This window comes from Balaenoptera physalus, assembly GCF_965194825.1.
Source record: "Balaenoptera physalus genome assembly, chromosome: 10".
Lineage (NCBI taxonomy): Eukaryota > Metazoa > Chordata > Mammalia > Artiodactyla > Balaenopteridae > Balaenoptera > Balaenoptera physalus.
In genome coordinates, this window is record NC_138889.1 from 104,565,215 (window position 1) to 104,591,390 (window position 26,176).

The window sequence follows — 26,176 nt, forward strand, 5'->3', positions numbered from 1 at the left end:
GACAGCTACATGTAAAAGGATGAAATTAGGGGCTTCCCTGGTGGCACAGTGGTTAAGAATCCGCCTGCCAATGCAGGGGACACAGGTTCGAGCCCTGGTCCAGGAACGTCCCACATGCCGCGGAGCAACTAAGCCTGTGAGCCACAACTACTGAGCCTGTGTGCCACAACTACTGAAGCCCACGCACCTAGAGCCCGTGCTCTGCAACAAGAGAAGCCACTGCAACGAGAAGCCCGTGCATCGCAACGAAGAGTAGCCCTTGCTCGCCGCAACTAGAGAAAGCCCGCACACAGCAACGATGGCCCAACGCAGCCAAAAATAGATAAATAAATTTATAATAAATAAATAAAAGGATGAAATTAGAACACTTCCTAACACCATACACAAAAATAAACTCAAAATGGATCAAAGACCTAAATGTAAGGCCAGACACTATAAAACTCTTAGAGGAAAACATAGGCAGAACACTCTATGACATAAATCACAGCAAGATCCTTTTTGACCTACCTCCTAGAGTAACGGAAATAAAAACAAAAATAAACAAATGGGACCTAATGAAACTTAAAAGCTTTTGCACAGCAAAGGAAACCATACACAAGATGCAAAGACAACCCTCAAAATGGGAGAAAATATTTGCAAACGAAGCTACTGACAAAGGATTAATCTCCAAAATATACAAGCAGCTCATGCAGCTCAATATCACAAAAACAAACAGCTCAATCCAAAAATGGGCAGAAGACCTAAATAGACATTCCTCCAAAGAAAACATACAGATTGCCAACAAACACATGAAAAGATGCTCAACATCACTAATCATTAGAGAAATGCAAATCAAAACCGCAATGAGGTGTCCCCCTTTCAGACATCCCTGCCTTTTGTAATTCTTTGGAATCACTAGCTGGAATTCAGCAGCTCTAATTTTTTTCCAGCTTGCTCATCTGTCCAACTGTCCTTTCAGTACTGTGGGTGTGTATGTGGTGGTAGTGACAGGAATCCAGAAATTTTGCGTTTTCTGGAATTGGTGATTTCTCTAAGAGCCACACCTACTTCCTCACATCCATCCCCCCGCCCCCCCACCCCACTTCTGAGTACTGGATCCAGATTTTCCTCTTGGGAGACGTCTCCTCCCCTTCAGCCCCTGCCCTGTACTATGGTTAGAACAGCCTCTGCCCCCCACATTCAGAGGGAGACACATATTCTGTCACTTGCAACACATTTTCCAGTCAATTTACCTTTTAAATCACCTAAAGGGCAACTAATTCCTTCATGGGTCACAGAATTTTCAAGCCAGGAAGTTGGTTTTGAGACTATCTAATCTAATACTTTCATTCAGCCACTCAAGCAACATTTTAAAATGCCGGCTTTGGGCCAGGCCCTAGATGAAGAGACTGAGACCTGGAGAGAGGAGGGGCCTGACTCAGGGTTTCACAGGAAGTTTGTGGCTGAGTCAAGGACCAGAACCTAGGCCTTCTGACCCCCAAGCCAGCATTCTCTAATTATGCTCCTCTGCTTCCCGAGATTAAATCCCAGTGGCAGTGTTTGCACATGGATGTGTGAGTTTGAAAAAGATGGAGGACTATATGCTAAGCAGTGGTCACTGCTTTCCGGGCAAAGCAGAGGCGGTAAAGCCTGCAGAGAAAGGGACAGAGATGAAGGAGAAAGGAGAAAATAAAGAGCTGTCCATGATCAAAACTACATTTATGGGGGGCTTCCCTGGTGGCGCAGTGGTTGAGAATCTGCCTGCCAATGCAGGGGACACGGGTTCGAGCCCTGGTCTGGGAAGATCCCACATGCCGCGGAGCAACTAGGCCCGTGAGCCACAATTACTGAGCCTGCACGTCTGAAGCCCGTGCTCCGCAACAAGAGAGGCCGTGATAATGAGAGGCCCGCGCACCACGTTCAAGAGTGGCCCCACTTGCCGCAACTAGAGAAAGCCCTAGCACAGAAACGAAGACCCAACACAGCCATAAATAAATAAATAAATAAATAAAAAATTTTGAAAACCCACTACATTTATGAAAAATTCAGCACACATATGTACATGAAAATTACACACACACACATACATGAAAATCACACACATGAAAATCACACACACACACACACACCCCTTGCCTTGTAGAGAATGACTAAAGGAAACTACTGAACAATTCACTTATGCTTTCAGTACTGGGCTGAGCCGTGGCAATACAGTGACAAGTGGGACTCCGTGTCTGCCCTCAGGAGCTCCAGCTGTGTCTGACAACGTTCCCTGTGAATGTCTGTAATGACCACCTTGCCTGCCATACCTGCTGGCTGCAAGGGCTGCAATGAGCCCAGATGTCACCTCCCCGTGGGGCCCCGGGGCAAGCAAGCAGCAATTAGTAGCTGTGGAATGGGGCCTGTTGAAACATTGCCCAGAACTGATCAGAGCAGATTCCAGATGCCCTGTGTTTCTATCCAGGAGTCAGAGGGAAAGGGAAGCTGTTATCAAACCAATTAGGCACCTGTGGAGGGGCCGTCAAGGATCCTTGCCCCCGACTCCCCACTCTGGTTCACCGTTGTGTTTCTTTTTTTTTTGGCCGCACCTTGTGGCATGCGGGATCCTAGTTCCCTGACCAGGGATCGAACCAGTGCCCCCCGCAGGAGAAGCGTAAGGTCTTAACCACTGGACCGCCAGGGAAGTCCCTCACTCTTGTCTTTCTGAGCTTTACTAACCTTTCACAGCATTTACTACCAGCAGCTGCCCTGCGTGCCAGGCACAGTTGCCTGACAGGTGGCAGAGCAGGCTGAGGCTGCGAGAGGTCTCAGTCCCTGCTGGCGTCCCTCCTGCTGGTCCCATCAGCTCTCTGCCTCATCCACACCCGGCCCTGCAGTGCCCCACAGGTCCTGTGTGGGCCCCACCTCTGTGCCTTTGCTTATGTCTTTCCTTCCAAAGCTGTGCCCTTCGAGTTATGAAAGACCTACCCTTCCTCCAAACAGCGGTCCAAATCCTGCTTCTGCCGAGGAGTCTTCCAGGATTCGGAGCTAATCTCTTTCTTCCTCTGACATTGGTCCCTTCAGCTTTTACTGAGTGACAGTAGGCACTTGTGCCATTGCATCACCATCCCTCCATGGCCACTGGGAGACCGAGGGCTCAGTGGACACAGGAACTTTGTTTCTTCCGTGCTCCCGGTACACAGGCCCGTGCTCTGGCACACTGCAGGTGCTCAGTGTAAACTCTGGTTGGATGTAGTTGAATTGTTGTGAAAAGGAGGAATCCTTGCCCCAGGAGCATCCTTCATTCCCTCAGACATGGTTCTTTGCACTTAACTAAGGGTTAGGGAGGACCCCTCCTGCATTTTCTCCTTAGGAGCCCACAATGGGAACCTCAGAGGTGGAATTGGAATTGGTCTCTGGAATTTGCTTGAACCCACCCTCCCTCTTTTTATTTTGGCTGCTCCACGAGGCGTGCAAGATCTTAGTTCCGCAGGGATCAAACCTGTGCCCCCTGCAGTGTAAGTGCGGAGTCCTAACCACTGGACCACCAGGGACGTCCCTGCCTGAAGCCCTTTAGCTGAAAACTCCTGTGTTCCAAGGTAAGGGGTCCTCAGGCCCAAGCTCCACCCAGCCAGGTGGGTTAAAGTCAATTCCTTGTCTTAAAATGAATCCAATAATAATAAAAATTAATGCTCAATAATAAAAACAAATAATAATAAAAGCTAATACTTTTGAGCCCTTACTAGATATGCCAGGCATGCCATTTGCCAGATGAGAAAACTGAGGCACCGAACTACACAGTAACTCGCCCAAGGACACCTGCAGTTCGGTTCCAGAGCCCACACCCTTTTTAAAAATTTTTTTTGGGCACACAACTTGCAGGATCTTAGTTCCCCGACCAGGGATTGAACTCGGGCCCCGGCAGTGAAAGCGCTGAGTCTTAACCACGGGACCGCCAGGGAAGTCCCAGACACACTCTTAACCGCTCCTCATCCCCCTTCCACGGCCCAGATCACTCATCCCTCTGCTCCAGCTCGTCCTCTGCTCATCACTCCACTCTGTTTGTCCGGGGTCCATCATGGGGTGTCTCACCCGGGGGTTTAGTAAGTGCTTATGTAACAGGTGAATGGAGTTTGGGAATTCTGTCTGCTTACCCAGGTTATCCCTAGGAGGGTATGGAGGGCATGAGAGGGAAGAACAAAAATGCTGGGTCCCACAGCACAAACACTCCCACCCCAAGCCCAGCTTCCTGGACACCCTGATACTCTCTGCCACATCTAGGGAAAGGAAAGTTTCTGAAAAGTTCCCAGATTTTAGATAGGCTCTCGTCACTGTTAGTGTAAGATCAGAGGGCATGAGTACAGTTGCCTCTTGGCCAGCCCCTATGAAAGTACTCCAGGGAAAAACACTCTGGAGGCTTCCGAGGTTATACCTGAGGTAGGATATAGATGGGCCCCTGGGCTGGACAGCTGGTGTTTGTCAAGTGGAGTAAAACTTAAGTTTGTTCTCCCCCAGACACTCTAAGGACAAAGCTAGTGGCAGAAGCTGAGCTCTGCTGGAATAAAGAGATAAAGTGACCACTCTTGAGGTCAAGGAAAACTTCCCTGTCTGCACACGCACAGGAAGGCTCCGTGGGGGTCAAAAAGGGATGGGGCGCCACCCCATAATAAGTGTGGACATACCCCCATAGGCCTCTGCAGTGGGATCCATCTTAGCGGAAAGTTGCGCACGCATGTTGGGGAGAGTCCTAGGACAGGTCAGGTGTGAAAAAAGAAACAAGATAATTGGCCAAAGGTAAACAAAGACCAGAAGGACTGTCCTATGTGAGTGATTTCAATCACTCCTTTACTGTGCTCCTCATTCAGGACACCAGCTCTACTCTCTGGTGTGTATTTCTGCCTAGCTTCTGACTTAAATAAATAAACTGCTTCTCTGTGTGCTCTCCCATACTTTGTGCTGTGTCTAATAATAAACTTTGTACCTGGTTTTTACATTTTTTGCCTCCTTGCAACATTCTTTCAAACCGAGGAAAGAGCCAGAGCTACTTTGCTCCTAGCCTCTAGCCCCCGGTGGTCTAGTGGCTAGGAGTCCTGGTTTTCATCCAGGCTACCCAGGTTCAATTTCTGGGCAGGGAATTGAGATCTCTCTTCAGGACTGCTCACTGCTGTCTCTCCGAGATCAGATGGATGAAAAAGCTGGGAGGTCTACATCAGTCAGGATGATTTTGATTTAAGGCAATAAAACCCAAGACACACTAGCTTAGCAACAAAAGGGATTTGTTGGCTCTTGTAGCTGTGAGAGATCAAGAGAAGATGGGTTTCAGGCATGGTTCCATCAGGGCTCTGCCCCTATTTCTCTGTGATTCTCTCTGGGATCTGCTCCCATCTGTGGAGCTTCATCCTCAGGCTATCTTCCAATAGCATCCAGTGTTGCAGATCTTCTTCTTCTTCCAGAGGTAATGTTAGACATGCCACACACACACACTCCGCACCCCCCTCCCCGCCCCCCACAGCCCTTCCATTTCACAAGCATTGTCTGATCGGGTCTCACCTGAGTCAGTTGGAGTGTCTGATTCTAAATAGCTGCTTAAGTAAACCTAGAAGATGGAGTTGATGAGTGTTTTTAAGTGGGATTTTGGCCCCAGGGCTCACTGGAGACAGGAGGAGTTTCTGCCAAGTGCTCTCTTGTCTGGCTTGCTGGTATCATTTTACCAAATAATACAGTTATCTTAGAGGCAGGACATTGGAGCTGGCGCACCCAGGCCTGTGCCCTACAGAGTTCTACCACCATGTGTCTGTTTGAAGACCTATGAGGGGCCTAGCACTCTGATTTTGCATACCACTGCATACCACAGCAAATACATTAAAATGTACCTACACGCCTCATTCAACTTAATGGAAAAGTAACTTAAAAAATAGTTGCGCTCAATTGCAATTGAATAGGTGACAGTGTCACAGTTTATAAACATTTACTTTTATTTTTTTATTTTTTATTTTTTTGGCCGTGCCACGTGGCTTGCGGGATCTTCGTTCCCCTACTAGGGATTGAACCTGGGCCCTCGGCAGTGAAAGCACGGAGTCCTAACCACTGGACCACTAGGGGATTTCCAACATTTACTTTTACTGATTTTGCTATTTTCTTTTTGAATTTAGGAACCAACACATTTTCTTGGGCCTTTGCAAAGCTCATGAGCACTAGGCCCGGGGCCTGTGGTGCTTATTATGGAGAACCGACTGGGTGGAGGCTAGTGATGGTGATTTGTGTGCATGTGCCTGAAAGGACACCAGGCCTGGAGCCAGACCAGCGGAAGTTGGTCCCAGCTCTGCGACTAACTAGCTACATGACCTTGGGCAAGCTGCCAACCTCTCTGGGCCTCCGTGTGGTCAATTGTCAATTGGAGATAAGGATGCTTGCATTTCTTCACTGTGTACTTCCTGGAGGAGCATTCCTTCCAGCTGCAAGAGCAGAGGGGATGAACTGAGAGTTACTTTAGAGCCACGTAAACCCAGTTCCTTTGGGATCCGATTAACAGACACAAGTTCACTGTCCTCTCTAAGCCAAGCTCCCAACAGGTTCTGAAGGGGTGAGCTTGCTGAGTTCACAGCTGTGTTCCCAGTGGTCCAGGCACATGACTTAGCATCAGCAGAGACATGAGATAAGGGATGGTGGGATTCAGGAGAGCGGGCTGAGAGCCTGAGAGCCATGTAAGAGCCCAAGAATGGAAGTGCCCTTTGCTTGTGGAGGAAGGTAATAGATCCACACGGAGTTAATTCTGCAATAACTGGGGAAGGCCTGGGACTGCAGAGGTGAAAGGGCAGGGCTGCACCAGCATCTTAACCCCAGGGCAGTCACTCCCTTCTTTCTTGGATTTGCCCCTGGCTGCTTTCACTGTGCACCAAGGGTACCATGCGTGGCCTGGGGCAGAACAGGGTGGGATCCCCTTTGGAGTTCAGGTGTGGGGAAGGTTAGGTTAACCAAGGCTAAGGATCAGCCTCTTCACCATAGGAATCACTTTAAAAAAATTGTGGTAAAAAACACATGACATAGAATATCTTTTTCCATCCCTTCACTTTCAGCCTGTATGCGTCCCTAGGTCTGAAGTGGGAAAAAGATATTCCATGCAAATGGAAATCAAAAGAAAGCAGGAGTAGCAATACTCGTATCAGATAAAATAGACTTTAAAATAAAGACTGTTACAAGAGATAAGGAGGGACACTACGTAATGATCAAAGGATCAATCCAAGAAGATATAACAATTATAAATGTTTATGCACCCAACATAGGAGCACCTCAATACATAAGGCAAATGCTAACAACCATGAAAGGGGAAATCAACTAACACAATAATAGTAGGGGACTTTAACACCCCACTTACACCAATGGACAGATCATCCAAACAGAAAATAAATAAGGAAGCACAAGCTTTAAATGACACAATAGACCAGATAGATTTAATTGATATTTATAGAACATTCTACCCAAAAGTGGCAGAATACACTTTCCTCTCAAGTGCACACGGAACATTCTATAGATCACATCTTGGTCACAAATCAAGTCTCAGAAAATTTAAGAAAATTGAAATCATATCAAGCATCTTTTCCAACCACAACGCTATGAGATTGGAAATCAGTTACAGGGAAAAAACTGTAAAAAACACAAATACATGGAGACTAAACAGTGCTCTACTAATAACCAAGAGATCACTGAAGAAATCAAAGAAGAAATTAAAAACTACATAGAAACAAATGACAACAAAAACACGACGACCCAAAACCTATGGGACACAGCAAAAGCAGTTCTAAGAGGGAAGTTTATAGCAATTCAACCTCATCTCAAGAAAAAGAAAAATCTCAAATAAACAATCTAACCCTACATGTAAAACAACTAGAGAGAGAAGAACAAAGAAAACCCAAAGTCAGTAGAAGGAAAGAAATCATAAAGATCAGAGCAGAAATAAATGAAATAGAAACGAAGAAAACAACAGCAAAGATCAATAAAACTAAAAGCTGGTTCTTTGAGAAGATAAACGAAATTGATAAACCCTTAGTCAGACTCATCAAGAAAAAAAGGGAGAGGACGCAAATCAATAAAATTAGAAATGAAAAAGGAGAAATCACAACTGACACCGCAGAAATACAAAGGATTATAAGAGACTACTACAAACAACTATATGCCAGTAAAATGAACAACCACAAAGAGATGAACAAATTCTTGGAAAGGTACAATTTTCCAAGACTGAACCAGGAAGAATTAGAAAATATAAACAAACCTATCACAAGTAATGAAATTGAAACCAGAATTAAAAATCTTCCAACAAACAAAAGCCCAAGACCAGATGGCTTCACAGGCGAATTCTATCAAACATTTAGAGAAGAGCTAACACCCATCCTTCTCAAACTCTTCCAAAAAATTGCAGAGGGAGAAACACTCCCAAATTCATTCTATGAAGCTACCATCACCCTGATACCAAAACCAGAAAAAGATATCACAAAAAAAGAAAATTATAGACCAATATCACTGATGAACATAGATGCAAAAATCCTCAACAAAATACTAGCAAACAGAATCCAGCAGCACATTAAAAGGCTCAAACACCATGATCAAGTGGGATTTATCCCAGGGATGCAAGGATTCTACAATATATGCAAATCAATCAATGTAACACACCACATTAACAAATTAAGGAATAAAAGCCATATGATCATTTCAATAGATGCAGAAAAAGATTTTGACAAAATTCAACCCGATTTATGACAAAAACTCTCCAGAAAATGGGCATAGAGGGAACCTACCTCAACATAATAAAGGCCATATATGGCAAACCCACAGCAAGCATGATACTCAGTGGTGAAAAACTGAAAGCATTTCCACTATATCAGAAACAAGACAAGGATGTCCACTCTCGCCACTCTTATTCAACATAGTTTTGGAAGTCCTAGCCACAGCAATCAGAGAAGAAAAAGAAATAAAAGGAATACAGATTGGAAAAGAAGTAAAACTGTCACTGTTTGCCAATGACAGGATACTATACATAGAAAATGCTAAAGATGCCACCAGAAAACTACTAGAACTGGGCTTCCCTGGTGGCGCAGTGGTTAAGAATCCACCTACCAGTGCAGGGGACATGGGTTCAAACCCTGGTCTGGGAAGATCCTACATGCTGTGGAACAACAAAGCCTGTGCACCACAACTGCTGAGCCCGCGTGCCACAACTACTGAAGCTCACACACCTAGAGCCTGTGCTCTAGCAACAAGAGAAGCCACTTCAATAAGAAGCTCGCACACTGCTACGAAGAATAGCACCCACTCGCCGCAACTAGAGAAAGCCCGCGTGCAGCAATGAAGACCCAACGCAGCCAAATATAAATAAATTAATTAATTAAAAAAAAGAAAACTACTAGAACTAATCAATGAATTTGGTAAGGTTTCAGGATACAAAATTAATGCACAGAAATCTCTGGCATTCCCATACACCATCAATGAAAAATCAGAAAGAGAAATTAAGGAAACACTCCCATCTACCACTGCAACATAAAGAATAAAATACCTAGGAATAAACCTGCCTAAGGAGGTGAAAGACTTGTACTCAGAAAGCTATGTAACACTGATGAGAGAAATCAAAGATGACATAAACAGATGGAGAAATATACCATGTTCTTGGATTGGAAGAATCAATATCGTGAAAATGACTATACTACCCAAAGCAAGCTACAGATTCAGTGCAATCCCTGTCAAACTACCAATGGCATTCTTCACAGAATTAGAACAAAAAATTTTACAATTCATATGGAAACACAAAAGACCCTGAATAGCCAAAGCAATCTTGAGAAAGAAAAACGGAGTTGGAGGAATCAGGCTCCCCGACTTCAAACTATACCACAAAGCTACAGTAATCAAGACTGTATGGTATTGGCACAAAAACAGAAATATAGATTAATGGTACAAGATAGAATGCCCAGAGGTAAACCTACGCATATATGGGTACCTAATTTACGAAAAGGAGGCAAGAACATACAATGGAGAAAAGACAGCCTCTTCAATAAGTGGTGCTGGGAAAACTGGACAGCCACATGTAAAAGAATAAAATTAGAGCACTACCTAACACCATAAACAAAAATAAACTCCAAATGGATTAGACTTAAATGTAAGACCAGACACTATAAAACTCTTAGAGGAAAACATAGGAAAACACTCTTTTATATAAACCACAGCAAGATATTTTTGACCCAACTCCTAGAGTAAAAGAAATAAAAACAAAAATAAATAAATGGGACTTAATTAAAAGTAAAAGCTTTTGCACAGCAAAGGAAACCATAAATAAGACAAAAAGACAACCCTCAGAATGGGAGAAAATATTTGCAAATGAAACAACAGACAAAGGATTAATCTCCAAAATATACAAACAGCTCATGGAGCTCAATATCAAAAAAACAAACAATCCAGTTAAAAAATGGGTGGAAGACCTAAATAGACATTTCACCAAGGAAGACATACAGATGGCCAAGAGGCACATGAAAAGATGCTCAACATCACTACTTTTAGAGAAATGCCAATCAAAACTACAATGAGGTATCACCTCACACCGGTTAGAATGGCCATTATCAAAAAATCTAGAAACAGTAAATGCTGGAAAAGGTGTGGTGAAAAGGGAACCCTCCTGCACTGTTGGTGGGAATGTAAATTGATACAATCACTATGGAAAACAGTATGGAGGTTCCTTAAAAAACTAAAAATAGAACTACCATATGACCCAGAAATCCCACTACTGGGCATATACCCTGAGAAAACCATAATTCAAAAAGAGTCATGTACCACAATGTCCATTGCAGCACTATTTACAATAGCCAGGACATGGAAACAACCTAAGTGTCCATCGACAGATGAATGGATAAAGAAGATGTGGCACCTATATACAATGGAATATTACTCAGCCATAAAAATAAAAGAAATTGAGTTATTTGTAGTGAGGTGGATGGACCTAGAGTCTGTCATACAGAGTGAAGTAAGTCAGAAAGAGAAAAACAAATACTGTATGTTAACACATATATATGGAATCTAAAAACAAAAAAAAATGGTTCTGATGAACCTAGTTGCAGGGCAGGAATAAAGAGGTAGACATAGAGAATGGACTTGAGGACATGGGGTGGGAGGGGAAAGCTGGGGCGAAGTGAGAGTAGCATCAACATATATACACTACCAAATGTAAAATAGTTGGATGGTGGGAAGCAGCAGCATAGCACAGGGAGATAGGCTCGGTGCTTTGTGATGACCTAGAGGGGTGGGATAGGGAGGATGGGAGGGAGGCTCAAGAGGGAGGGCATATGGGGACATGTGTATGCATATGGCTGACTCGCTTTGTTGTGCAACAGAAACTAACACGGTATTTTTTTTTAATTAATTAATTTATTTTTGGCTGCATTGGGTCTTCGTTGCTGTGCACGGGCTTTCTCTAGTTGAGGCAAGCAGCGGCTACTCTTCATTGCGGTGCGCTGGCTTCTCATTGCAGTGGCTTCTCTTGTTGCAGAGCACAGGCTCTAGGCGTTCGGGCTTCAGCAGTTGTGGTTCACGGGCTCTAAAGCGCAGGCTCAGTAGCTGTGGCGCACAGGCTTAGTTGCTCTGCAGCATGTGGCATCTTCCCAGACCAGGGCTCGAACCCGTGTCCCCTGCATTGGCAGGCGGATTCTTAACCACTGTGCCACCAGGGAAGTCCCACTAACACAGTATTGTGAAGCAATTATATTCCAATAAAGATCTGTTAAAATAAAAAAATTTTTAAAAAACGACATGAATTTATCGTTGTTTAAAGTATACGTGAAAATACTGTTACCTAAATGCACATGGTTATACAACAGATCTCATGAACTTTTCATCTTAAATGACTGAAACTTTACACCCATTGAATAGCTCCCTGTTTCCCCTTCCCCCCAGACCCTGGCACCCACCGTTCTACTTTCTGTTTCTATGAGTTTGATTACTCTAGGTACACCACATAAGTGGAATCATGCAGAAATTGTCTTTTTGTGACTGGCTTATTTCACTTAGTATAGCATCTTCCAGGTTCATCCAGGTTGTGCAGATGAGAGGGTTTTCTGCTTTTTTTAAGGCTGAATAATATCCCATTGTGTGTCTATGACACATTTTCTTTATCCATTCATCTATTGATAGGCATTTAGGTTGCTTCTATTTCAGGGCTATTGTGAATAATGCTGCACTGAACATGGGAGTGCAGATATCTCTTTTTTTTTTTAATATTCTTAATTGTATTTATTTATTTAGACTGAGCTAGGTCTTCGTTGCGGCGTGCGGGCTTCTCTATTTACGGTGCGTGGGCTTAGTTGCCGTATGTGGGATCTTAGTTCCTCGACCAGGGATTGAACCCAGGCCCCCTGCATTGGGAGCGTGGAGTCTTAACCACTGGACTACCAGGGAAGTCCCGCAGATATCTCTTTGAGATCCTGTATTTCATGTAGCATAATGTCCTCAAGGTTCATCCATGTAGCATATTGCAGATTTTCCTTTGCTTTTAAGGCTGAATAATATTCCATTGTATGTATAGACCACATTTTGCTTATCCATTCATCCATCAGTGGACACTTCGGTTGCTTCCGTGTTTTAGCTATTGCGAATAATGCTGCTGTGAACACAGGGTCCCTTCGAGACCCTGCTTTCAATTCTTTTTAGTATATACCCAGAAGTGAAATTGCTGGGTCATATGGTCATTCTATTTTTAATTTTTTGAGGAACATTCCTCATTCCTTTTATGGCTCCAAAGTATTCCATTGTGTGGATATACTATTGTTTATTCTGCTGGGACTTATTGATGGGCATTTGGCTTTTTTTCCAGGCTTAGGCTATTACAAATAGAGCTGTAATAAATAACCTTGTCCCTGTGCCTTTTTGTATTGTTTGCAGTGAATCTTTAAGACAGATTCCTAGAAGTGGGATTGCAGGATCAAAGGGCAAATACACATGTAGGTATTACCAAATTCCCTTCCATCAGGACGGTTACACTCCCACCAGCAAAGTGTGAGAATGCCTGTTTTCTCACAGACTAGAGAAGAGAGTATTTGTTAAACTTTTGGATTTTTGCCAATCTGATCAGCAAGAAATAGTTCCTTGGAGCAATTTGCATTTCTTTAACTACAAGTGTGGTTGAACATCTTTTCGTATAGTTTTGAAATATTTATTTGCTTTTCTTTTTCTGTAAACTGTTTATATTTTTAGTGCATCTTTCTCACAGATAGTTGGCCTTTTAATTTGTATTAGAAGCACTTTATATTTATTCTAAGAATGTTAACTCTTTTGTGTTGTAGTTGTGAATCTTTTTTTTTTACCAGTCTGTCATTTGTCTTTTAGATTTTTGTTTATTTATTTATTTAAATTAAATTTTTTTTTTTTTGGCCATACAAAAATGTCAATTCCATGAAACTTACTAATCTTTCCCCTATTGCTTCTGGATGTTGAGTCAGAATTAGGAAAGATTTCTCTGGTCCCAAATTATAGAAGGATTTACCCATGTTTCCCTTTAGTGCTTGGATGGTTTCATTTTTATACTGAAATCTCCAGTTTTTTTGGAATGTGTCCTGGTAATACAAGAGGAATGCCACCAACTGTTTCTGATTCCACAAGGCTCTCTAGTTATCCTAACACTAACTGTTTTTGTGTGTGTGTGTGTGTTTGTTTTGTTTTGTTTTTTTTAGGCCGCACTGTGCAGAATACGGGATCTTAGTTCCCTGACCAGGGATGGAACCCATGCGCCCTGCGTTGGGAGCGTGGAGTCTTAACCACTGGACTGCCAGGGAAGTCCCTCCTAACACTAACTGTTAAGTCACCCATTCTTTCCCCACAATTTGTGATGCTGCCTTTATCATATACAAGCTTTCCATAGGCAATGGGGGCTGTTTCTGGATTTTGTACTTTGTTGTCAAGGGGAATCACTTTATCTCATTCACCACTGCTCAGGACCCTCCTTGCCAAGATCATCCTTGGGGAAGGCTCCCACCTGACAACAAAGCCCTTTTCTCCAGGCTCAGAGGTCAAGCTTTGGAGGCAAATGCTCTGAGAGGGAGATCTATGGGAGCCAAATTCACACTAACCCAGCCTCTGCAGATAAAGAGGTGTTTCTGGAGAATGACCTTCAGAGAGGAGAGCTCTCTGGAAGTAGGTGGTCCCTATTCTGCCCCTGGGGAAGGGGTGGGTGGGACCAAATATTCTATCTTTACTACAGAGCTGGGGCCGGGAGAGAATCTAGTGCTTGGCTAATGGTGGCCCTTGAAGGATCATTTCTTTAAACAAAAGACAGAACGACCATTTATCACCTATCCACCCACTCATCTTATCGATATTTACTTAACTTCTACTTCATAGCAAATACCATGCTCTGTGCTGGGGGAGAAGAGAATCAACACACTGTTCTTGCTTCTTTGGGGAATAAAGAACAGATGTTCTGAGAGCTAAAAGCATCACGAAAAGAAGCGTGGGTCTTGTTTTCTGAGCAGTGGTCAACACATCTGCTTCAGTAAACCAATGTCTCTTGTCAAAACTCTGCTGGCCAGAAATACAAGTTCTAGGAGGAGGAGAGGACCAGGGGACAAGCCTTTAATGATAAGTTAAGCTCTCACCTTTTTTTTTTTTTAAATTATTTATTATTTATTTATTTATTTTTGGCTGCATTGGGTCTTCGTTGCTGCACGCGGGCTTTCTCTAGTTGCGGCGAGCGGGGGCTACTCTTCATTGCGGTGTGCGGGCTTCTCATTGCGGTGGCTTCTCTTGTTGCAGAGCACGGGCTCTAGGCACGCGGGCTTCAGCAGTTGTGGCACACGGGCTCAGTAGTTGTGGCTCGCGGGCTCTAGAGCGCAGGGTAGGGCCACAGGAAGTGGAAGCCATGGTACACCTCCTCCCACACCCGGACACCTGCATGACGTCATACCTGCTCCACTCACTGCACAGGGTCTCTGGGAGGGTTGATGTGTGTGTTGACACCGTATAAAGTGACTTATAGGCAAGTGTCCCACAATATTGTTATTGTTCATATGCCCTAGATTTTGCGACCTCTCTCCCCACCATCAAACAGCCATTCCTGGCTTAGTAGCTCTGACTCCTGTGTTTCCCTTAGCCCTCCAAGTTGACCTTGAAGTCCCAGGTTCATAGAATCAGACATTGTTTAAGAGTTAAAGTAAAAAAAAAAAAAAAAAAAAAGAGTTAAAGTGACCCTAGAAATCCTGGTATCCAGTGATTCTCAGTGTTGGAAGCACTTTGGTTTAGTAAAGAACAATGGCGGCAGTGGGTCCTGTTTGCAGCTCTTGTTGAGATTTACTTTCATGGGAAGTGGGGGATGCTACGGAAGTATGTCCCGCCCTCAGATGTGTGTGGAGGGCGGATTTGCCCAGCCTGCCCCGAGTATGGGCCTCCTCCAGGTCCAGGACCACCGGCTCTCCTGGATGGCCTGGTCGGGCCTGAGAACCTGAGGCTCAGCGATGTTGAGGGGTGGACCTGGCCACCTGGGGTAGCCCCTTCCTCTGCTGGGCTGCAGCAGAATCAGGCTGTTCCTTATTACAATAAAATGACTTCTGCCCACTCCTGGAGCCCCGGGAAGTTGCGCCCACGTCATCTGAGTGCCCCCTGATCTGACGCCCGCCCACTCCCACTCTCTCCATCTCCTTCTCCTGAACACTGCTCCCTGTGTCCCACATGCCACGCTTTCCAGCCTCCTCTGTGTCCTGGCCCCTCACCAGCCCCCTCCCCTGCCTGCCAGAGGGGTGCCAGGTGCAGAAGAACAGAGGGACAGGTGTCTCGCTGACGTGGGGTCTGGGCCTCTCTTCATGTTGCCCATGGTGGCTGGAGGAGAATGGCCTTTGAAGGACCCTAAAGAGAAAATGTCAAAAATCTCCACAAAATGGTGAAGCCAAGTAGACATCACGCTGTGACTTGGGAGGGGTTCGAATGATTCTCCCTCCCCCTCCATGTAATTATTATGATTATTTTCATAAAGAAAACCAAGCCTATGGGATCAGATCTCATAGTCCTGATGTCTGGAGTTAATTCAGGGGCCATTAGCTAAAGGGACGAGAGGGTGACACTGGGGCTCGAAGTTCCTAAGCCCATCTGACCTGCCGAGACCCCTGAGCATCTTCCTGACCATATAATAAAATAAATTGTCATGAGGCAAGCCAGTGACCAAGCAGCCCAGAGGCCAGTGGAGGAAGGAAGCCAGCTTTGGGGCCCAGCTGACCCATTAGGGAAGCATGCCTTCGGGGGAAGGCTTGGCCGGGAGTCTGGTGGGAGGTTAATCAGTACGTTGTCTGGCTCCACATCTCCTGGGAGAAGAGATGGGGGCCCCTGTTCCCTCGGCTCTAAGAGGTGTTTTGGACCTACCTTGCCGATAGGACAGTTTCAGTTCGTAAGTTTGCCATGTGTTTGTGTGTCCGAAGAGAAGGAAGTTGAAGCCTTTGCATCCAGACAGGAAGTTTCATCATCCCTGGCACATGGGAGTCAGCGGTCCAGTACAGGGAGTGACCAGGATGTCCGACTCCACGAGGCACTAAAAAGAGAACGCAAGGCTGTGCTCCATCCTGAAAGCCTTGGGTTACTATTGAAAACCCAGCTCACTGTCTGGAAGAGGAGAGGATACCCCAGCAGAGAGCTCTGCTTGGTCAGAATGCCACTCAGTGTAAAGGTGTAGAAACTTCAGGCAGATAAATTCGATTTGCTCCCTCCATGATCATCCTTGCAAGGACCAGACGAAAGGGAGAACAACCTGAGATTCCCCAGAGATCCCCCTGGCCCTCCCAGCTCCGTCGTATTCAGTGCACACCAGGACCTCCTTACTTGCTGTTCGCCCTGCCTGGTTGTTCTTCCCCCAGATCTTTGCTGGACCAACACCTTCTCAGCACTGATGGCTTAGCTCCTAGAGGCCCTCCCTGACCCCTACCCAAGGTGGCCCATCCCCCTAGGAGCCAGCCTCTCTCTAAGCCATTGCTGTATATTCTTTATAGTCGTTAATACTATTTCTGTTTAATATACTTCCCTTTTCCAGCCTCCACTGACTAGAATGTGAAGTCTCTGAGAGCAGGCCCTCACTGTGGTGATCACTGCCGTATCCCAGTGCCGAGAACTGTGCCTGGCACCTGGTGGATGTTTAGTTGAATTGGTGGGTGGTACTTGGAATAGATGGGGAAAGGAAGGAGGTGGCTTGGAGACAGAAGGGGTCATGTAGGGGGGCGATGGCCTTTCCTTTCTATTGGCTTTCTTCTTCATATGCCTCCTGAGGGGCTGATCATGTGAAGAAAGAAACACCTCACCAGTCTCTCTCCCTTTAAGCGCCTTCACCAACAAGGAGGCTGACACTCTTCCTTGGGCTGGGGTCTGGCAGATGGACCACCCCCCAACAGAGGTGTTTCTGGGGCAGCAGGATCACACCTGCCCCTGTTCTTTAGCTAAACCAAAGAACTTCCAGCACCATGAGCAAATCCATTAGAAATTCTTCTCTGTGTGGGGCGGGCACTGAAGATAAAGTGGGGTGGGCCACTTTGACTTGCTGAACTTTAAAAGTAAGTGGCACAGGTGGGAACAGGTTGAAGGAGCCAGGTTTCCTTCTATTTGGTCTGCCTACAAACCAAACCTTCAAGCATCCAAGGACCCCTTAACTCTGCCTTGTGCTGATCCCAGCTGGTGGGTTCCTTAGAGGCAGCGTCTGAGATCGGGGTTTTTGCACAGATGATGTGTTGTGGGAGAACCCACGGGATGGAAACTGGTAAGGGAGTGGGGGAAGCAGCATAGGGCAGGTGAAGAAGCCAAGCAGAGTTGTTTTTGGCTCAAGTCTGACTTCAGCCTGATCCCATGGGGGCCCTGGAGTGTGAATGGCCCCACAGAGCTGTTCCACCTGAACGCGAGGGGGCGGGCCTTCGTAACTGTGCATCACCCCGTCATCGGCTGCCGGCCACCCCTTGGGGGTGTGATGACCAGGTGGCTCCTGGTCAGCCAAAGGCGATTCTCTGGGGAAGGGTGCAGCTATGGGGCGGCAGCAGTCGACATTCACAGCTCTGGGGAGTGGGTGATGGGGATCTGGGTGGGGCATCTGTAGAGTCTCCTACGGCCTCCAACCGTGCCTCCTACTGCCCTGGATGAACCACACCCCTCCCCCCAGGTGCCTTGGCCTCTGCCACCTCCCCTGCCTCCAAGGTCCCCTTCCTGCTCCTCTGAAAGTCCTCCTCAAATACCAACATCACACCCTTTGATTCTTACAGCGCTTATTGACCTGAATCACATCCTCATCTTCTACACTCCCGTCTTATCTAGTGTGTGGGCCACGTCTCCGCATGCCCTTGGAAGCAAGGACCACCCCCATCTTCCCCTCTGTGTCTCTAACGGGGCCTCACACAGACCTGGGCATCTATGAAGTGACTCAGAATGAACAACAGGACTCAGAGGACCCTAAGCTCAGGAGCCCGCAGTCCAGGGTCTGTCCAAGGTCTCCGGGCTGTCTGCAGAGCTGGGATTCGAGCCTGTGACACCACGCGAATCTCCCCTGATGCCAAGTCCAGGTGAGAGGACATAGTTTCTAACTCACACACCTGGCCTCAGTGTTTTGTGTTTCTGGGTGCTAGGCTTCTCGGGATTGTAACCTTTGCTCTCCTGGGTCAGAAAGCTCTAACTTTGTGTGTCATCTTACTGAAGTTGATCCATTGCTCAGAAAAACCCGTCAACCAAAACTCCCAGGGGAATTTAGGGTCTATGCATATTGGGGAAACCTCAGAGGCCAAGTGTGTGGGATTTCCAAAGGAAGTGAAAGCTGGCCTTCAGCACCAATTGGGACATCCAGACCAGCTGGCCACAGCCCAACCCCAAAGCTAACTTTTTGCCCTGGAACCCAGAACAAGCTCATTTTCCCTGAGCCAAGGCTCACAAGCCTCCCAGAAGACAACGGAACGGGGTCACTTGTCAGTGGCACTGCCACAGTGTGTCCCCTAAGGGTCTGGGAGGCGTTGGAAAGACTCTGGCCATGGACTTTGCACTTTGAAATCAAAGACTCTCTCTCCCCCCCACCTCCTCTAATGAGCAGTTGCCCTAGGACCCTGCCCTAGGCCACCCAGGAATGGACAGAAGGATAGACAAAAGACAAAAAAGACACTCCTAGGACAACTCAGAGGCCAGTGTTGTATCTGTTCCCTAATGGTGCTAAGAAAGGATGTGCCCTTTAATAATAATTTTTAAAAATATTTATTATTTGGCTGCGTCGGGTCTTAGTTGGGGCACGCATGATCTTCATTGCGGCATGTGGGATCTTTCATTGCGGCGCGCAGGCTTCTGTCTAGTTGTGGTGCATGGGCTCTAGAGTGCGCGGGCTCAGTAGTTGAGGCGCACGGGCTTAGTTGCCCCACGGCATGTGGGATATTAGTTTCCCGACCCGGGATGGAACCTGCATCCCCTGTATTGGAAGGCTGATTCTTAACCACTGGACCACCAGGGAAGTCCCTCAATAATAATTTTGAACAACAGAGAAGGCAGCAGCTGGGGTGTCCCTCTAAGCCAATCTGGAGAAACAAAATAGTGCAAAGAAGGATGTTATTCAGAGCCACAAACGGCCTCTTCTGCTCGGTCTCCCCATTGGTCTCTGGAATTCTTCTTCCCACCCTCAGGCACCAGCCTTTCTGCCCTGCAATTGTGTATGAGGGCAATAGTATAACTGGCCGCCTGACCGTGCCTGGCCAATTGGCTGCAAATTGTAGGTCACGGAGCACAAGGGGCTCGAGGCTCAGAGTGATATTCCCCAGACCCTTTGTGGTCTTCCATTTGTTACCATCCAGGGGACCAAAGATTTTTCTTTCCCTCAAACCATAAATTTAGACTCAGGGTCTTTCTTTCAGGAGGGCTTATGGGAGGTTGATGGGAAGAGGACCTGACAAAATATGGGGTTACCAGCTTCCCCAGGGAAAGCGACTCCTAGATCAAGACCTATAGAGTCTATTTGTGTTTATCTGACTTGGACAGTTGGTTGGGATGAAAAAAGAGAAAGCCATTTTCAGCAAGTGTATACTCCTGGGCAATAAAAAGGAAGAAACCATTGATACGCACAACTTGGATGAGTCGCAATGGTGTTTATGCCAAGCGAGAGAAGCCAGTCTCAGATGTTTATATACTGTGAGATTCCACTTATAGGACATTCTTGAGGATAGAACTATAGGGAGGGAGGACAGGTCAGTGGTTGTCAGGGAGTTATGAGTGGGGCAGGGTACTGGATAGCAGGAGAGCAGTTTGGTTGTTTTCGGGAGGGTGGGATAATGGAACTGTTGTGTATCTGACTATGGTGACGGTTACGTGAATCTATACAGGCGCAAAAATTCAAAGAATCGTACACCAAAATAAGTCAATCTTACTGTAGTGATACTTTTTAAAATAAAAACTTAAAAAGTTAATGATGATAGTGGTTGACATTTGCTTCCCATGTACCTGATTCTGTGCTAAGTGCGGTATATACATTGTCTCATTTTTTTCTTCTCAATAAACCCATTTGGCACCAGGTTATGCAACTTGCTCAAGGTCATGTAGTAAGTGGAAACTTGAACGCACGTTTGTCTGACTCAAGAGCCCGTGATCAAACCACTGTGTGGTGGTGCCTCTTTTGGGGGGTAAGAGTGGGAAATGATCACACGGTGTCTGAGACCCCAGTCTGGGGAGAACACCAGCAAGAATCAGGTTCTCTTATTTTTTTATAGTTTTTTTTTGGCTGCGCTGGGTCTTAGTTGCGGCCTGCGGACTTCTTAGATGTGGCGTGCATGCGGGATCTAGTTCCCCAACCAGGGATCGAACCGGGGCCCCCTGCATGGGGAGGGCAGAATCTTACCCACTGGACCACCAGGGAAGTCCCAGGTTCTCTTCTAATGGAGGGAAACTGTTGGGGGGTGGGGAGGGTTAGCCCTGGTTAAAGACGGGGCCACGGGGTTGAATCTACATCCATCTGCTTCAGATGGCTCTTCCAGACCCAACCCCATTTCTCTGGTTCTCCCCCAGGGTCGGGGGCTGGGAAGCTGAGTGGAACCACTGTCCACTGGAAGCCACACCCACCGTGAAGGAAAAATGAGATTGGAGAGGTTAGAGCCCTCTGCCCAGGGCCAGGGATGGAGAAGCAGGGATTGGGAGATGAGGGGTATTTTTTGTTTTCTTTGTATTTATACGTTCCCTAAACTGACTTCTTTTCCTATTTTGTTAAAGAATGTTTCATTTGTTGAACCACACAGGTGGGTGTGGGACAGTGGGTAGATAGGCTATCTGTAAATTGCTGAAATTGTTCTATGGGAATCAATGGTACTATAGAGCCCTGTAGGATGAGTGGGAGTTACTCAGCGCAGGCCAGGTATGAAGTATTCTAAGAAGAGGAGACACAGATGCAGAGGCCCGAAGTGGAACAGCATGTATGTAGCAAACTGAAGAGTTCAGTATATTTCAGGAGAGCCCAGCATCAAGCTGAGCATGGAAGCCAAGCCGGGGGTGGAGGTGGGGTGCTGGGCCATGCAGGACTCCTGGGCTGACCAGAGGACTTTGAACAATTCCAGCTGGATACTGTGGCCTGCTTTCTTTGTTTGAAAAGGAGATTCTCAAATGTTAGTCGTGCTTGCAAGACATACCCACACACCCAACTGAGACTTGCTCCTGGAAGAAATCAGGATTGGGAGAGAGCTGAAAAGGGAATGACGTGCTTGCTGACACCTAAAATCAGCTCAGATCTCACCTACAATCAGTGCACTTGGCACCAGTGGGAGCCACGCCCTTTGTTTAAAGCAGGGGTCCTCAAACTTTTTCGGTAAATGACCAGAGAGGAGATATTTTAGACTTTGAGGGCCACTTGCATCCCTGTGGCATATTCCTCACCCCTTCCTTCTTCTTTTCTTGCAATCCTTTAAAATCATTCTCAGTTCTGGGTTGTATAAAAAGAGGCCCAGGGCTGGATTTGGTGCACAGGCCGTAGGAGAGAAGAGCAGACCCCAAGAGAGATAGGAGCCTGTGATGTCTCAAGGGGTTCCTTGGTGCTCAACTTCTTCTTCTTTTTCTTTTTTTTTAAATTTTCTATTTTACGTTGGAGTATAGTCGATTAACAATGTTGTGTTAGTTTCAGGTGTACAGCAAAGTGATTCAGTTATACATATACAAGTATCTGTTTTTTTTCAAGTTCTTTTCCCATTTAGGTTATTACAGATTATTGAGCAGAGTTCCCTGTGCTGTAGAGTACGTCCTTGTTGGTTATCTATTTTAAATATAGCACTGTGTACATGTCAATTCCAAACTCCCAATCTCTGCCCTCCCCCACCCTTCCCCCTGTAACCATAAGTTAGTTCTCTAAGCACTTAGCTTCTGAACACAAATAATCATCCCCTTCCCAGCCATGAATGGCCCTTCACCACCTCTGTTTTTAGGCTCCTCCCACAGCATAATTCCTTATCCCCCATGATTCCGGGGGGAGATTTGGCCACACCTCCTTTGCTGATAGTTTCACAGCATCAGAGACTCTCAGAACCCGTTGTTCAGGGACCCACGCTTGGGGTAACCCTTTGGGCTGGGTCAGCATTTCAGCGCCAACATCTCCCTCTGGACCCCACAAGTTCCTCTTCTGATGTCACTCCTTCCCTTCAGGGCCTCTCCGTGCCTTAGCCTAAGGCCTCACTGTCCCTCCTTCCCCACTGAAGAGTAGCCACATTGAGATCACCTTATGACCCCTGATCTCCGAGGGCTGCCATCAAGCCTTCCCTCCCTCATGTCAGGAGATGGAGTTCAATGACCCCTCTTCCACCTTGGGTGTGAGTGGCTCTTTCATCTGAGGTGGAAGGGGTGTTCTAGGTCTTCTAGGGCAAGGCTGTAAGAAGCCTTGCAGGTTCTGATGGAACCTGTTTTTTCTTTTTGGCTGCACCGGGTCTTAGTTGTGGCACACAGGATCTTCATTGTGACATGCGGACTCTTAGTTGCGGCATGCGTGCAGGATCTAGTTCCTTGACCAGGTATTGAACCCGGGCCCCCTGCATTGGGACCGTGGAGTCTTACCCACTGGACCACCAGGGAAGTCCCAAAACCTGTCTTTGGACACTTGTTTAGAGTGGGGCCAGCTGCCTTGAAAGAAGTTCGACAATCCCAGGACCACCATGCTGTGAGGAAGCCCAAGCTAGTCAAGCAGAGAGAACACATGGAAAGAGAGATGCTCGATATCCTCCAGCTGTCTTATTTATTTCTCCAAAATAGATCACTTTTTTAATATAAAAATACCGCCAAAAATTCATGAAATGTGTGTTAGGGGACAAAATCAATATAATTTTAATACTATAACCATGTATTCAACTTCACAATGTCTCTGGTGGTTAGGTTTTGGCACACATGTTGTGATAAGTGTTATACTTAAATCCATATTGTAACAAACTGGGTTACAATGGAGTCCTATCGTAACAACCTGGAATGCTGCAGAGTCAAGGTGAATTGTCCATGCAATGGCACAAATGCAATTTCGGTACGCCTTGTTAGCATACATGTCAGCTCTGTTTGGGGTTTTCCTTTTCATCCGGTTATTACCATCTAGGAGAGACATATGGTATGCCAATGGTACAGCTTATTAAGGTGTTTGAGGAGAAAATATTAAGAATGTGCACAGATGGTATTTAACTCCATAAGAGCACAAATTATTACCAGGTAGTTGCTATTGTCTTTTCCCCTTGATAATCATATATAACTCATAGTATTTGTGGAAACAACATTTAAAAAATACCAATGTATTATCTTTTTTATTTTTATTTTTAAAAAATTTTTATTAGAGTATAGTTGATTTAAAATGTTGTGTTAGTTTCAGGTGTACAGCAAAGTGAATCTGTTATACATATATATGTATCCACTCTTTTTTAGGTTCTTTTCCCATGTAGGCCATTACAGAATATTGAGTAGAGCTCCCTGTGCTATACAGTAGGTCCTTATTGGTTACCTATTTTATATAAAGTAGTGTGTATATGTCAATCCCAATCTCTCAATTTATCCCTCCCCTCCTTACCCCCTGGTAACCATAAGTTTATTGTCTACATCTGTAACTCTATTTCTGTTTTGTAGATAAGTTCATCTGTAGCCTTTTTTTTTAGATTCCACATATAAGTGATATCATATGATATTTGTCTTTCTCTGTCTGACTTACTTCACTCAGTATGACAATCTCTGTGTCCATCCATGTTGCTGCAAATCTTTTTTAATGTAGTTTTTTTAGTTTGTTTTTATTTTTTTTTACTGAAGTATAATTGACCAACAACACTATGTTAGTTCCAGGAGCACAACATAGTGATTTGCTATTTCTATACATTTCAAAATGATCACCACAATAAACCTAGTTACCATCCATCACCATACAAAGATATTACATAATTATTGACTTTATTCCCCACACCATACATTTCATACCTGTAACTCATTTATTTTGCAACTGGAAGTTTATATCTCTATTCTCCCTCACCTATTTCTTTTCTTTCCTCACCTCCCGCCCTTCTAGCAACCACCTGTTTGTCCTCTGTATCTATGACTCTTTCTGTTTTGTTATGTTTGTTCATTTGTTTTGTTTTTGGATTCCACACATAAGTGAAATCATATGGTATTTTGTCTTTCTCTGTCTGACTTATTTCACTTTGCATAATACCCTCTAGGTCCATCCATGTTGTCACAAATGGCAAGATTTCATTGTGTTTTGTTTTTTTTTTCCACCGCACCACGCTGCTTGTGGGGTCTTAGTTCCCCAACCAGGGATGGAACCTGGGCCCTCGGCAGTGAGAGCACAGAGTCCTAACCACTGGACCGCCAGGGAATTCCCCCAAGATTTCATTCATTTTTCTGGATGAGTAATATTCCACTGTATACCTTCTTTATCCATTCATCTGTTGATGGGCACTTAGGTTGCTTCAGCCTCTATGTCTTTTGATTGGAGGATTTAGTCCATTTACACTTGAAGTAATTATTAATTGGTATGTCCTTATGGCCATTTTGGTAACTGTTTTCTGGTTGTTTTTGAAGTTCTTTTTTGTTCCCTTCTTCTTCTTTTGCTCTCTTCCCTTGTGATTTGATAACTATCTTTAGTGCTATGTTTGGATTCCTTTCTCTTTTTTGTATATCTATTATACTTATAGATTTTTTTTGGTTTGTGGTTATCATGAGGTTTATATATAACAACCTATATGTATGTGATTATTTTAAGTTGATAGTTTCTTAAGTTTGAACACGTTGTAGCAACGCTGCATTATCACTACCCCCCACCGCTGTGTTTTTTTGGTTGTTGTTGTTGTTGTTAATTAATTAATTAATTAATTTATGTATTTATATTTGGCTGCGTTGGGTCTTTGTTGCTGCGCGCGGGCTTCCTCTAGTTGCAGTGAGTGGGGGCTACTCATCGCGGTGCACAGCCTTCTCACTTTGGTGGCTTCTCTTGTTGCGGAGCATGAGCTCTAGGCACGTGGGCTTCAGCACTTGTGGCACACAGGGTCAGTAGTTGTGGCTCACGGGCTCTAGTGCACAGGCTCAGTAGTTGTGGCTCACGGGCTTAGTTGCTCCACAGCATGTGGGATCTTCCCGGACCAGGGATCAAACCCGTGTCCCCTGTATTGGCAGGCGGATTCTTAACCACTGCGCCACCAGGGAAGTCCCTAATGTTTTTGACATCATGTTTTACACCTTTTTGTTTTGTGTATTTCTTAACTACTTACTGTGGATATAGATGATTCTTCTAGCGCTTTTAGCTATCCCAGCCCAGGAATCAGACATTTAAGTAAAGACAACTTCGGATGGCTCCAGCCCACACTGTGATGTCAAGAGATCCTGAGTAAGAACTGCCCTGCTGAGCCCAGTCAACTCCCAGATCATGAGAGATAATAAAAAGTTATCCTTTTAAACCTCTACATTTTGGGGTGGTTTGTTACACAGCAATTGGCAACTGAAACACCACCTGAAAGTGATGTGTCATCAGGAAATTTTCTGTCTCACTCAGGGATAGGGTTTAAATTCTCTCTTCTCTAGTCCAAACTGGAAGATTTTTCCTTAGCTTTGCAGGTCAATCTCTGGTCCTCTCACCAGAAAACCGTAAGAATTTTTCACCTAAGTCTAGTTACTCAAAACCAGGAGTCCTCGAGCTAGTCAGCTGTGGCAGGTACTTTTTGTTGCCTAACCCAGAGTCATTGCCCAAACCTTTCTTCCTGTCCTCCTCTCACTGTAAAGCCTG

At 45.4% G+C, this 26,176-nt stretch overlaps 1 long non-coding RNA gene across 1 annotated transcript in view; it reads left to right on the top strand.

The window, feature by feature from the left end:
• Positions 1 to 18,207: 18,207 nt before the first annotated feature.
• Positions 18,208 to 26,176, top strand: part of LOC309668324 — a 30,679-nt gene continuing 22,710 nt past the window's right edge. The window contains exons 1-2 of the long non-coding RNA XR_014268187.1: positions 18,208 to 18,500; positions 20,968 to 21,047. This is a non-coding gene — a long non-coding RNA (uncharacterized lncRNA). The remainder of the gene's footprint in view (positions 18,501 to 20,967; positions 21,048 to 26,176) is intronic.